Consider the following 14,853-nt stretch of genomic DNA (forward strand, 5'->3'; position numbering starts at 1 on the left):
AGGATCACAGTTTGATGCCAACACAAGCTAATAAATTCTCAAGATTCTTTTTTTTTTTATTTTTTTTCTCGGTAGTGGGGCTTGAACTCTGGGCCTGGGCGCTGTCCCTCAGCTCTTCAGCTCAAGGCGAGCGCTCTACCACTTGTGCTACAGCGCCACTTCCGGTTTTTTGGTGGTTTATTGGAGATAGGAGTCTCACAGTCTTTTCTGCCCGGGCTGGCTTTGAACCGCGATCCTCAGATCTCAGCCTCCTGAGTAGCTAGGATTACAGGCGTGAGCCACCAGCACGCGGCATCCCCAAGTTTCTTATATTCAATTAAGTAGCAAAAAACCAGAAGTGCAGATGTGGTTCGAGTGACACAGTGACAGCATTGAGTAAAATAACCTAAGCAAGAGCTCTAGACCCTCAGTTCAAGCCTGAGTACTGGCCCACTAGCCCTCCAAAATTAAAAAAAAAAACCCAAAACACCAAATCAAATATATGTCAAAATATTTTGTAACTTTTGTAGCAAAATCCAATGACACAACATAGTTTCTGGTTTGTTGAAGATTTGGTGGGGAAACCCCAAATTCAACATGTGTTTAAGTGATGTAACAAACAAGCAACCAAATAAAATTTCCCAGTAAAAAATCTTCCTTAGTATTCACTGGGACCACTGACAAAGGGATTTTTTCCTATGTTTTTTGAAAATCAGTGTTGTTTTTTTTTTTTTCAGTAAGGGAAATAGTATAAACCTTTACTATATGTTTAAGAGTCATTGGAAGCGCCAAGTGAAGTGAATGTACAACAAAAAGCATACAATATTATAATTTTCTATGCCTCTGTTGAGACACTACAAACCTGTAATAGTGTGGCCTCTCAGAAAGAGAAGGGGGATGCTCAGCATCACTGGTCATAAAAGAAATGCAAATCAAAACCAAAACCACATTTTGATGCTTCTTACCCCAGTTAGAATGTCCATTATCAAGAGAGCAAATAATAACAGATGTGAGGGTGGATGTGGCTAAATGGAAACACACCAAACTGATGGTAGGAATGTAAGCTGGTTCAACCACTCTAGAAGGCAGAATGGAGGTTCCTCCAAAGACTAAACATAGAACTCCCCTAAGATCTGAAGTAGGTCCTGAGAGGAGACTTGAGCTGGTACAGTTTCTTTCATGGCTTCGCCTTTGTTTTAGGGATTTTAGAAGAAGAAAAACTTTTAATCAAGGTTTACTAGAACTTGGTTCCAACCAGCCCAGTTCCTGGAATGGACAGAATTGCCCTATGTCCCCTCCCCTTAACAACCTAAGTCACCTTGATTGTTCTGTTACAGACTGACCAATAAAACAGATAGATTGTAAACTGGCTCCTACTGGCAACATCTCGAGCTTACCGAGCTTACCGTAAACTGCACATTTTTCAAGTGCTTATGGTAAACTCCACTAAACTCCTCCTTTGTGTATTCTTACCGTAAACTCTGCTTTTTGCGCGTACTTCACCTTACCCACTGAATTAGTGAGTCATTTAAGCCAAAAGTTATAGGCGCCTTTAAACAGCCATTATGTGACAAACTAACCACATTGGCCACCTCCATGTGGTCTAGTATAACTGTGCAATCTTTTGTATGTGTGTCAATCTCATTGGTTACCTGCATGAGCAGGTTTGGCCTCCTGAATTTTGCCTTTAAAAACCAAAGTACATGGGCCCCTAGGGGTCACAGTATCAGCTCCCAAGCCTGTGCTGCGGCCCTGACCAGTCAGTGTAGGCGCCTTCTTAATAAAGTCGCTTCTTTGTTAACAACTTTGTTGCAGTGGGCTCTGTCACTCTGGACGAATAGGTGGTCTGGCCTGCCTGAGTAGGGATCTTCCTACTACAGATCCAACAATCCTACTCCTCAGCATTTATCCAAATGATCTCAAACTAAGGCACAATAAGCTACCAGCACAACTATGTTCATTTCATCATTGTTTACCATAGCTAAGATACAGATCCAACACAATTGACTCAATAGATGAATGAATCAAGAAACTGTGGTATATTTACACAATGGAATTTTATGCTTCTATCAGAAAGAATGAGAGAGTCCTTTTTGTAAGAAAATGGAAAGACTTGGAAAAAAATCATATTAAGTGAAGCAAGCCAGGCCATAAGCAACATGAGCTCTATGATTTCCCTCATTTGCAATGACTAGCACTGGCCTGTTACTCCTGAAAGGGGATCATAATAGCTCAGGAGTCATGAACATATATATGACCATACAAAATGATGCTAATTGAAATGCACACCAAGACATAGAAACAGCAGGTCTTCTTTTGTTTAATTGTCAAGCTTGATGTAGCCAATGTACCGCAGCTAGTTCTTTCTTCTTACTTTATGTCATTTTTCTTTTCCTATGTTTTATCCATGGCAATTCCTGTCTTTGATTCTGGTACCCTGCATCCAGTATGTGCATTTATTTGATTGGGGAAAGGGAAGGGAAATACCAAATTGCTGAAAGAAGTACAAAAGGTGAACCATTGCAACAATGATACTCACAGGACTCTATGGTGGAAATTAACTTTACAATGTAATGGTGGGAGAGGGGCAGTGGGTGGAAGGGACAAAGGGAGAAAAAAACTAAAGTGGGTAACAATGTTCAATGAGAAATATAACTAACTCATGTAAATGTAACCCCTCTGTACAGCATCTCTATTATAAAATATATTTTTAGAAATATAAAAATTAAAAAAGTGTTTTTCCCATAAAATCTCAATCTGATACCAATGGAACTACTGAGTTCATGTCAAAGAGTGTTTGGGGACTTTTAAGAAGCTAGTACTAAGTACATATAACCACAATTAAGTGATAATAAGAAAAGTAGCTCTTTTTATTGTATTATATGAGTAAAGGAAAATTTCATTTCTGTTTCCTTATAATTTATGTTTGCGATCTGTGTTGTTCCCAAGTCAGACTAATGTCTTGTTCTTCGCTTTCTTTGGTATGTATAGCTTGGACATGTAATCTGAGGTATAAGAAGTATTCGTTGTTCAATTTGGAGGCCTAGCATAGAAGCACTCCTCCCTGGCGAAGAAGTTAGACTGGAGGACCCCTAACACTCACTGTGGTTTCTCTCCCACAGCTCACTGAGGAATTTAGAAGTTTGAGACTGTGACTGCTAATTAAGTGGCTGTTATGATTAAGAATTATTGGTAGAATTTGAAAACATATTTTGGTAATAAATAGACTAGAAAAAATGTTATTTGCTATTTTTTATCACTGTATTTCTTTTTGTCTAAGTATAAAAGCCAGCCTTAAACTAATGGCCTAGAATAAGCAAAATGATTTATAGAGCTCAGATCATTTCTTTCCACAGAAGATGACAGCAGCAGAAGAAATACAGGTCCACAACTGGCACAAGGAAGAGAGAGTGATGTCTCCTTAACTCTTAGGATCGAATGCTCAATGAGGAGCATTCAGGACTGATGAGAGCTTAAGGACCTAACATTCCCTGTGTTGTTCCATCATAGGAAGCAGTCACCAGTCTCCCATCATACTGTAGCTGCCACACCTGACTGGTGACCTTGGCTGTGTACTGAGAACTCCCAGCAGGGCTTTGTCATGGCCACTGGAGAGTCAGGATTGCACTCGAAGAGGACATAGAGGAAGGTGGTAACATGGCCTGAGTCAGGGTTTTGTCAGATATATATGATTTGTAACAGGCACTACTGTCTTCTGGCTAAGAATGTGGGGTCCTGCACACGAATTTATCACAACAAGTGTTAGCTTCCACCATTTCCTTATGAAAGCCAAAAGAAGGTCATTAATGCCCAGAGGGCATTATTTTCATCAATATTTAGTAGGTAAAAAGCTATATAAAATCAAGTTCATCATGAGGAAAAAAACGCAGATGAAAACCAAATTGCAGGAGCATTTACAAAAAAATGTTTTTCTGTACAAATCAAATGTGACAAAATATTTAAAGTTATTGAAGCTTGGAAAGTTAATTTGATTTCATTTTTACTATGATTGCAATTGTCTTTTATATTTCAACTACTTAACGAAAAGAAGGTAGGCCAAGCACCACCAGTGGCTCAGACCTGTAAGTCTAGCTATTTAGAAATCTGAGATCTGAGGAAAGTGAATTGAAGCTAGACTAGGTAGGAAAAACCTGTGATACTTGATCTCCAATTAACCATTCAAAATCAAGATGGAAGTTTGGTTCAAGTTGTATTCTTTTACCCTTGAGTAAGAAAGCTAAAGGTCAGCTCCCTGAGTTCAAGCCCCAGTATTCACACACACACACACACACACACACACACACACACACACACACACTCACAGACCCTATCTCAAAAATAACCAGTGACCAGGAATCAGACACAAGATGGTATTTTTCTTACACTTTTCATTTTTTTGTCATTTTTAAAAAATTTATCTCTCTTTGAGAAGTTAAAGGATAATCATGTAAAATAGTGGTATTCAATTGGTACTATTTTGAAAATGATCTACGCAAATTGTTTGTGTGGAAGGATGGGAAAACTGGAAGAGATGAGAGAAAGGATGATATTGTCCAAAAAGAAATATCCTCAGGGAAGTAGAGCTGTGGCTCAATATGAGTGCCATTCATCAGCAAAAGAGCTCAAAGACAGTGCCCAGGCCCTGGGTTCAAGCCTCATTACTGACTAAAACAAAAACAAAGACAAAAGAAATGTAATCACTACCACATGAATGTAACTAAAACCTCCACAGCACAACAACAACAGCAACAACAACAATAATAGTAAAAGAAGAAGAAGAAGAAGAAGAAGAAGAAGAAGAAGAAGAAGAAGAAGAAGAAGAAGAAGAAGAAGAAGAAGAAGAAGAAGAAGAAGAAGAAGAAGAAGAAGAAGAAGAAGAAGAAGAAGAAGAAGAAGAAGGAGAAGGAGAAGGAGAAGGAGAAGGAGAAGGAGAAGGAGAAGGAGAAGGAGAAGGAGAAGAAGGAGAAGAAGAAGGAGAAGAAGAAGGAGAAGAAGAAGGAGAAGAAGAAGGAGAAGAAGAAGGAGAAGAAGAAGGAGAAGAAGAAGAAGGAGAAGGAGGAGAAGGAGGAGAAGGAGGAGAAGGAGGAGAAGGAGGAGAAGGAGAAGGAGAAGAAGGAGAAGGAGAAGAAGGAGAAGAAGGAGAAGAAGGAGAAGAAGGAGAAGAAGGAGAAGAAGGAGAAGGAGAAGGAGAAGGAGAAGAAGAAAGAAGAAGAAGAAGAAAGAAGAAGAAGAAGAAAGAAGAAGAAGAAAGAAGAAGAAGAAGAAGAAGAAGAAGAAGAAGAAGAAGAAGAAGAAGAAGAAGAAGAAGAAGAAGAAGAAGAAGAAGAAGAAGAAGAAGAAGAAGAAGAAGAAGAAGAAGAAGAAGAAGAAGAAGAAGAAGAAGAAGAAGAAGAAGAAGAAGAAGAAGAAGAAGAAGAAGAAGAAGAAGAAGAAGAAGAAGAAGAAGAAGAAAAGAAGAATAGTTAATAAAACCAAACCAATGAGAGAGAAAAATTGAGAGAGCAAAGGAAGGGGTGACCTTTCAAAAAAAAAGAAATATATCCATACCTGATTTATATGACTGTATCATCTGTGTAATTCACTTTTAGGATAATAATACAAACGAAAAAAAAATAGTGCGAGAGGCATAACTCAAATGGGAGGTCAGACTAATATGTATGTGATACCAACGTCAAACCCCATTACCAATTTCCCCTTCCAAAATGAATCTTCTCATCACTTGTGCTTTCCCTAGCTTATGAAAGGGAGTGCAAACAGTTAAAGAGAGAGAAAGATAATCATATAATGCTCTAAGCTGGGGCCACATACTCTTATGCACCAGCTGTAAATAGTCAAGCTTACACAGAAATTCAGTATCATCCAAATCAGCAAGCAATTCAGTCTGAAGGATAGGGATAATAGGTGGAGTAAAGCCAAGCTGATAGGGTGAATTTCTTACTCTAAACAGGGCAAAAGGAAGGGGAGATACCCAGTCTGTGCCAGTCTCCAAGGCCAATTTAGTTAAGGTATCTTTTAGAGACCGATTCATTTTTTCTACCTGCCCTAAACTCTGAGGTCTATGAGCACAGTGCAATTTCCAATTCGTCCCCAGTGCTGCAGTTATTCCCTGACTTACTTTTGAGACGAAGGCCAGTCTGACCTGATGGTGGATGGGAAGCCATATACCTGGGTAGGATTTCTTCCAGGATCTTCTTAGCCATGGCATTCAGGGTCTCATGCTTTTTTGGGTAGGCTTCAACCCATCCTGAAAAGGCATCCACGAAAACTAGCAAATATTTATATCCAAATTTTCCAGTTTTAATTTCTGGGAAGTCTACTTCCCAATATACACCTAGCCTATCTCCACGGAGTAGAGCTCCTTTTGCAGCTGGTTGATTAGGGGCATTGGTAAGCTGACAGGCTTTAAAATTTTTAACTATGTCTTCAATGAGTTGATTTCCTTGCTTAATTTTTACTTCTGAGTGCCGGAGCAAGTCCTGCATTCTTCGGGTTCCCATGTGAGAGACCCGATGGATTCTCTTAAGAATCACCTTGCCCCATCTTTGTGGCAAGATAAGTTTCCCCTCATGAGTTTTCCACCAGTCTTTGTTTCCTTCTCTCTCCAGGGGTTTATAGGCCATGAGAATTTTCTTTATCCACGCCAAGTCTTCTTGGGAGTACTGAGGCTCAGAAGGCAAAGCTCATGGCCCTGGGTCTTCTAGAATCAATACTTCTGCTCTGGGCTGGAGGGCCGCCTCCCTAGCTGCCTGATCGGCCAAGTTATTTCCTTTGGTTGTAGAATCAGTTCCCTTTTGACGGCCAGGGCAGTGCATAATGGCAATATTTGCTGGTTCCCATATGGCCCGGATGAGGCTTAAAATTTCTTGTTTGGTTTTAATAGTCTTCCCTTAGCTATCAGTAGCCCGCTTTCTTGGTAAATGGCTCCATGGACATGCACGGTGGCAAAAGCATACTGACTGTCTGTGTAAATGTTTAGTCTCTTCCCTTTTCCCACTTGTAGGGCTTTTGTTAGTTCCACTAGTTCCACTGCTCTTTGTGCAGACGTTCCCTGAGGGAGTGTTTCTGCCCACACTATCTCAGTGTCCGTGGTGACTGCTGTACCCTTGTACCCTTCTCCATCTCAAATGAAACTGCTGCTGTCTGTGAACCAAGTAAGCTCGACATACGATGGTGGCATGTCCAACAAGTCTGGCCTCTTTTCTTGGCCCGGTCTCTCTTTTCACGTTCAATTTCATGTTCTCTGTCTTTCCTTTCCTGTCTTTGCTCCTCTGTCTCTCTTATTGTAAACCTTTTCCACCGCGGCTACTAGATCCCTAATACACTTTTTACCAAGTCTGTCTAGAGCCTGCAACTTTCGCTGTATATCTGGTGCAGCCTGATTTATATAGACAAACATAACCATCTGAGCCAACTCCTGGGCCTCAAGATCATATGGGGTATATTGACTAAAAGCTTCAATGAGCCACTCAAGATATGCTGCTGGACTTTCCCTTCCTCCCTGTCTAACATCATAAACTTTGGCCATATTTGTAGGTCTGCGAGCTACGGTCTGGAGAACTGCCAACAGAGCCTGGCGGTAGATGAGGAGTCGCTCCCTACCTTCAACCTTATTGTAGACCCATGTTGGTTGGATCTCAGGAAAAATGGCAGCGATCAGGACAGGATCCATTATGGGCGCTCCTGTGGGGCCAGTGATATGTTTCTGGGCTGCCTCTCAGATACCGTCTCTCTCTTCCGTTGTAAAAAGGACCTGTAAAAGTTGACTACAATTATCCCAAGAAGGCTAATAAGTAAAGAGCATAGTTTCAAGCAAACAAATTAAATCCTGGGGTTTCTCAGAAAAGGGGGCATTTTGGGTGCACGAATTGTATAGATCACTGGTAGAAAATGGCCAATGTTGGCGTTGCTGTTGACCATCCACATCCACAAGACCTACAGCGCCTAAGGGAAAAACAGCTGCACTAGAAGGTGGGCTGATCCCATGGCATCGTCGAGTGACTGGCACCTCAGAAACTTTAAGGGCGGGTGCCGAGGGTTCGGCTGCTCATTCTACAGCTCCCTCCTTCTCTTGATCATTCTCAGGCTCTGCAGAAGGAACCTGGGAACGGGAGTATGGGGGAAGGAAACATTTCTTCTTCCAAGTTATCTCCCTGAAAAATCAGGGGGGAACAATTTCTTTTCCTCTTTCTTAGTTTCTTTTTGTAAGTCTAGGGGACTAGATGGAGTTTTGCCCATGGTTTCCAGTCCTATCAGTAGTACAGTCCAAAAAACAATAAACAGTACAAACAAAAAACATGCAGGCCTGACGGTTACGAAAAAAAAAAAAAAAACAAACTTACAAAGTGGAGATCTCCTGAATTGGTCCACTGACTCCTGTCACGTCAGGGTTCCACACCTACGCCCCACAGCAGAAGGAACAGACCCACAGTGGTGAGTTGGACCTCAGTTAGGAGGCCATCTTGGTCAATTCTGGCCCAACACAGAACCCACCCCCTCTCCATAATTCACACGGCGGGGTTCCAAGGACCCCTGCCCCACATGGTGGGCTTCTGAGTAATCCCGCTCTACATGGCAGGGTTACTCCTGCACCACAATAGGATCTGGGATGTCTCCCAGTTCCTCCAAGGTTGTTGTGCAAGCGAGTCCGCTTCCACAACCCTTTATGAATCTGAGGGCCATCCTCACAAGGGAAAACGAAAGTAAAACAGACAAATGACAGGTCAAGACAAATTAACAAAGACAGTGCTGTTTTACCTTTGGAGTCTGAGGTCTTGGGGGCCTTTGGGGGATCCCGGATGAGCCCCAACTAATATGTTGTTCCAAGCTCGCAGGACACCCACTAAGAAGACCATTGAGAGTCAGATTTTACAGCTGTTTTAAGGTTTTATTTAAACGGGCTGCAGTTCGGGCCTCGTCCTACACTCTGAAACAGCAGAGCCTAGGAGGAGAGCCCCAGCTAAAGATTTGCAGGGGTATAAAGCACACAACCAACCAGGTGTTTGGATTACCACCTTGTGTTGCTTGGCTAGAAACAAGCAACAAGTGGTCACTGCCTCAAAACTTTAACCCTTCATAAGTTTTGGGCCAGAGCCACAAGATTGTTTCTCAGGACCATAAATCAAGGGGGGGAATGAAGGGTTAAAGTACTTGAAGCAGTGACCATTTGTTGCTTGTTTCAGAGCAAAGCAACACGTGGTGCTAAACCACCTGATGGTGTGCCTTTATAAGACCTGCAAATCCTTAGCTTGGGGATCTGTTCTTGGGCTCCACTGTGTCTGAATGTAGGACGAGGCCGAGCTGCAGCCCATTTAAATAAAACAGCTGAAGAGTCTGACTCTCAGTGGTCTTCTTGGTGGGGGTCCTGCGACCTTGGCATAAAAATTCTACTGAACAAAATTTAAATAATATAGCTAGACATGGTACTATCCTACTATATGGTAATGCCAGCCAATACTCAAGAACCTGACACAGGAAAATAAGGAGTTGAGGAATTCTTAAATAGTAATTTACTATGAAACATACAATATCTTAAATTTATATAATGGAATAAATAGATCATTGTTAATGGAAGTAAAATCTTGGCAGAAATTTTAAATACATACATATGCATATATATTTAAACTTGGAGAAATCAAATTTCAAGTGGTATTATCTGCATCTTTCAGTCTACATGTCACATACATATTTACTGACACATTGGTTTCTGTTTAGTCTTTACAAAACACTGTTCTGTCACATAAGTTCACAAAATTGCAAAACAAAATGTACAAAAATTTACATTATCATAAATACAAATGTAGTTTAATCCCTATCATAATAATTTGGTGAAAATATGCATTAAGTTAATGGGATTGAATACTGTTCAAGAAGGGGAGTCCAGGAGAATGTAAATTGTGTGTGTGTGTGTGTGTGTGTGTGTGTGTGTGTGTGTGTGTGTGTGTGTTTTCTATGAGTAAATAATGGAGTTAGAATTAGACCTATTATTCTTGCTTTGTCTTTTTGCTCAAAGCTAACACTCTACCACTTGAGCCACATCTCCACTTCTGGATTTTGCTTTCTTAATTGGAGAAATATCTCAGATTTTTTGCATAGGCTGATTTAAATCTGAATCCTCAGTTTTTGACCTCCTAAATAGCTAGGTTTTAAAACATGAGCCACTGGTGGACAGCAACTATGTTAACATTTTTGCATGTTTGAATGAATTTTAAAGTAAGACATATATGTTACTTTGAGAATGGCAGGAAATAGTAATTACTGTTTAACAGAATTTAAGACATACAAAGCTGAGAATGGCAAGTAGTTGAGAATAGAGTGGAATAAATCAAAATTACCTATGACAGTATTCAGTCTGTGCACAGAAATGATTCCATTGTTGGAGCCCAATGCCATCAGATAGCTGAACTCAATCTGGCTGCTATGCTTTTGAGGCCAGCTAGTGCTATTCACAAGAATCTGATGTTGTTGGATGCCAAGGATCAGCTTCAAGTTCAGAACCTGAAATATTTCTATTGATCTAGAAGGAGAAACATACCAGGACAAGAAATGTGATTAACAGTGCTGAATGCAAAAAACATCCAGTCCAAGGAAGACAGAATAGTTCCTTTTATTTTTTTTTTAAATTCAAGTCTTTTTTTTTTTTAGTTGTGATAAATTTCATACAGATGGGTTACAATTACATGGGCAAGACAGTGAGTACATTTCTTATCAAGCATTGTTGCCTCCTCCTTTGTTTCCCTTTTCCATCCCTTCCCCTCTTCACCCCCCTACCCCCACACCACCACCACCATCACCACCCCGCAACCTCTGCCAAAGTTGTAATCTTCTTTTTTGATATCTTGTACATCTCATTGTTGTAATGGGTTCACCTGTAACCCTATTCAAATGGTTTGTTTTTTCCCTTCCACTCCACAAATTATATCACCATCAAATAGAGTGAAAGCAGGGCTTATATCATGGGGGAGGTACATACAAAGCAACAAAGAAATCATCTTATAAATATGTTGGAAACAATTGCAAGAAAGGAAAAAGAAAAACATTTGAAACCTGATCTTGGGGTTCATTTCACCTAACATCAACTTGTCTGACAATTTCTGTTTGTCTCAGACATATACTAGTTATTTTATTAAGTGAAGTAAGCCAGGCTCAAAGAAATATAGGTCCCATGGTTTCCCTTATATGCAGAATAACTCTTTGTATATGTGAAAAGAGTATTCTCTCGCAAAGAATCCTGAGCTGAATATGGTAGCCATTGTTTGTAATCTCTGAACTTGGGAGGCTAATTTAGAAGTTAGCTTGAGACCAGCCTAAGTTTTAGGCCAACTGAAGGACATATAGTAAAATGCAATCTTAAAACAACAACAACAAAAGGCCCAGTGACTGGGAATGTGGTTAGTGGTAGAGTGCTGGCCTCGCATGCATGAAGCACATGATTTGATTCATCAGTATTACGTAAGCAGAAAAACTGGAAGTGGTGCTGTGGCTCAATTGGTAGTGTGCTAGGCTTGAGTAAAAGAAGTTAAGAGAGTGTGCCCAGGTCCTGATTTCAAGCTCCACCTCTGGCAAAATTAAAAAAAAAAAACCAACCAAGTGCAAAATGCAGTTTGTTGAAATAAATATGTTGAAGAAAATTGTGCTGTTGAGCATTCATAATGAACTTTGTTAGGAAAAATTTAAATTAAAATTAATTGATGAAATATTATCTGGCATTGGACAGAACATAGTGAGATCTAAAAATGATTGCTGCCTATGGTTACTTTGATACAACAACGTTAGAGATACAATTGCCAAATTGTGATTTTTTTAAGTATACAATCGTGGGTTTTTTTCTTTTTCAAAATAATTTTACTGCCAGGCCCCAGTGGCTCAACACCTGTAATCCTAGCTACTAAGGAGGCTGAGAAGTGAGGGTCTCTGTTCAAAGCCAGCCAGGGCAGGAAAGTCTGTGAGACCCAGATCTCCAACTAAAGGTTCAGAAAATGTGAAGTGGCACTGTTGCTCAAGTGGTAGAGTGCTAGCCTTGAGCTGAAGAGCTGAGGGACAATACCCAGACCCAGAGTTCAAGCTCCACAAGAGACAAAAAACATAGCAATAATATTAATTTTATTGTTACTATTAAGGTGTTATATATAAAGGCTACCATTTCATAAGTTTGTTACTTCCCTAAAAGAAACACATATCCATCTTCATTGCTAAGAGCTAAGATTTGGCTATCTGCTTTCCAGCTGATCTCTGAGTGTAGAGGCAATGGATAATACAAAGCAATACAAACCAGTTCTGACTATAATTTTTCTTTGCACATCTTAAAAATCAATGCTGACAACATGAAATAAAAAATCCCTAAGTTTTAAACATTCTTCTAGACACATTGAACAGTGGGAACAAGTATTTTAAGAATAATGTCAGAGAGCTTGAACTCAGGGCCTGGGTTCTGTGTCTCAGATTTATTACTCAAGACTATTGCTGCTACTTTGAGCCATAGAGTGCCACTTCCAATTTTCTCGTGGTTAATTGAACAGAAAATCTCACCAAATTTCCTCTCCAACCTGGCTTTGAACTAGGATCTAGAGATCTCAGCCCTCTGAGTAGCTAGGATTATAGGCATAAGGGCCTGGCACCTAGGTAGAATAATTGTTTCCCTGAGACATAATCCAGGTAGAATTAAATGTCAATCATGTTTAACTTTGTTAAATAAAGTTAACTGAAATGCCTTCCACTAGAAATAAGGAATCAAATGTGTAGGTGGGTTAAAAAGAGTTACCAAAAGATACATATTTTCCTTGTTGTGTTTTTCTTCCAAAATTGTGTGCTTTCCAGAATCAAACCTTCTCTTTCCTTGCTGGTTCCTTTAGTTTATTTCATACATGCCAACAGCTTCTTCAACTATAATTGATTTATGTGAAGAGCTTGCAAATATCTATTTTCAGTGCAAACACCTTGTATGCACCGCTCATCCATATATTCAACTGCCATAAAAAACTTGTGAAACGGTAATAATCTCTTACCATTACTGGATATTAATGTGTAAATAAAATGTACGAAAATAAAGAATAACATCAGGAAATATAACATGATTTTAATAGTAATGCTAACCATAAATACAATGTTGATTATTATCTGAGCAATTAATAAAAACCTCAAGAAAATATCAACTTTTTTGAGTGCTTATGTTATGGTTTAAACTAAGGACCTTACCTTCTCAATTAAGCTTGTTCCCTCAAGGGTTGTGCTCTGTATTTGATCCACAGCTCTCCTGCCAATTTGGGGGATTATATAGAGATAAGAATCTCATGGAATAAAAACTCATTTGTGTCATAACATCCTCTTATATGGTTATATGGTACCATGTACTAATTACTGCAAGTAAGGTTAACCATGGGACCTGTGGTTGTTTGAGCCTGGCTTATTTCACTTAATATAATTGTTTCTGCATCTTTCTATTTCCTAGCAAATGAGGCGATGTCAATCTCTCTGATGGAGGCATAGAATTCCATTGTGTGTGTGTGTGTGTGTGTGTATATATATATATATATGTATATATATATATATATATATCATATTTTCTTGATCAATTCATCTACTGAGGGGCAGCTGGGTTGGTTCCATATCTTAGCTATGGTAAATAATGCTGCAATAAACGTAGTTGTGCTGGTAGCTTAGTATGGTCTTGTGTATGGTCATTTGGTAAATGCCCAAAAGTGGGATTGCTGGGTCATAGGGGAGCTCTACGTGGAGTCTTGGAAAAAATTATATTAAAATCCACACACAAAGAAACATAGGTCCTATTGTTTCCTTTATTTGCAACAACTAGTATATGGCTGGACAAGCATAAAAGTTCAAAAGCTATGTACATATGACCAGATAAGATGATGTTAAGTGAAATGAACCCCAAGATAGGGTTTATAATTTACCATGTGATTTGTTTGTTTCTTTTTATGATCGTCCCCCATGATATAACGCCTGTTTTCACTGTATTTAAGGTTGGTGCCCTGCATATTGTATACACCCTTCTCTAGCTTGGGGAGAGGAAGGGAAAAAAGTGTTTAAATAGGGTACAGGCTGACCCATTGTAACAATGAGATGCACAAGAAACTATGTTGAGAAAGGAACTTCACAATATAGGCGGGGAAGCAGGGAAGGGAGGAGAGGGGGAGTGTAGTTGTGGAGGTGGGAGGGAAGGGAGGGTAGGGGAAAAACAATGTAGGAGGTATATATAACACCTCTATAAAGTATTTTTACAATAAAAACCTCTTTTTTAAAAAGGAAGGTGTTATGTACACCAAATATTGTAGCCCACATATGTAATCCCAGCTGATTGGGAAGCAGAAATGAAAATGATCATGGTCTGAGGCCAGGCCAGATAAAAAACTGCCATGACAGCCATCTCAACAAATGAGCTTGCCATAGTAGTTCACATCTGTAATCCTAGTTAATTATGTGGGAGGCATAGTTATCAAGTCTCAGTCAATCTAAGATCAGACCCTGGCAAAAAGTTCAGGACCTCAAGTAAATAAAACGGATTAGAAGTATAGCAAAAGTAGTTGAGCTGCTAGGTGCGATACAAGCAAATCCTATCTAGCAAGCAGAGAACCCCTGAATACTAGTAATACTTCTCTCTTCTACCAAAAAGCCTAAACAACTTTGTCCTATTTGAACATCTAATTTCAAGGCCACTGACAGATCAGAGATGATGACATTCTCTTCTTTAAAATTAGGTATTCAAAAGAGACAAAGTTATTTAGGTTTTGAAAAAATGAAAAGGAAGAAAAATGCATGTGATATTTGTTAGCTCCATAATTTTGAAAACATAAAATGTACTCAAGCATTTAATATATATCCATATGTGTGCATATATCCATGTATGTATGTTTATATACA

This window comes from Dipodomys spectabilis, unplaced genomic scaffold, assembly GCF_019054845.1.
Source record: "Dipodomys spectabilis isolate Male_0828 unplaced genomic scaffold, ASM1905484v1 ptg000301l, whole genome shotgun sequence".
In the NCBI taxonomy this organism is placed as follows: domain Eukaryota; kingdom Metazoa; phylum Chordata; class Mammalia; order Rodentia; family Heteromyidae; genus Dipodomys; species Dipodomys spectabilis.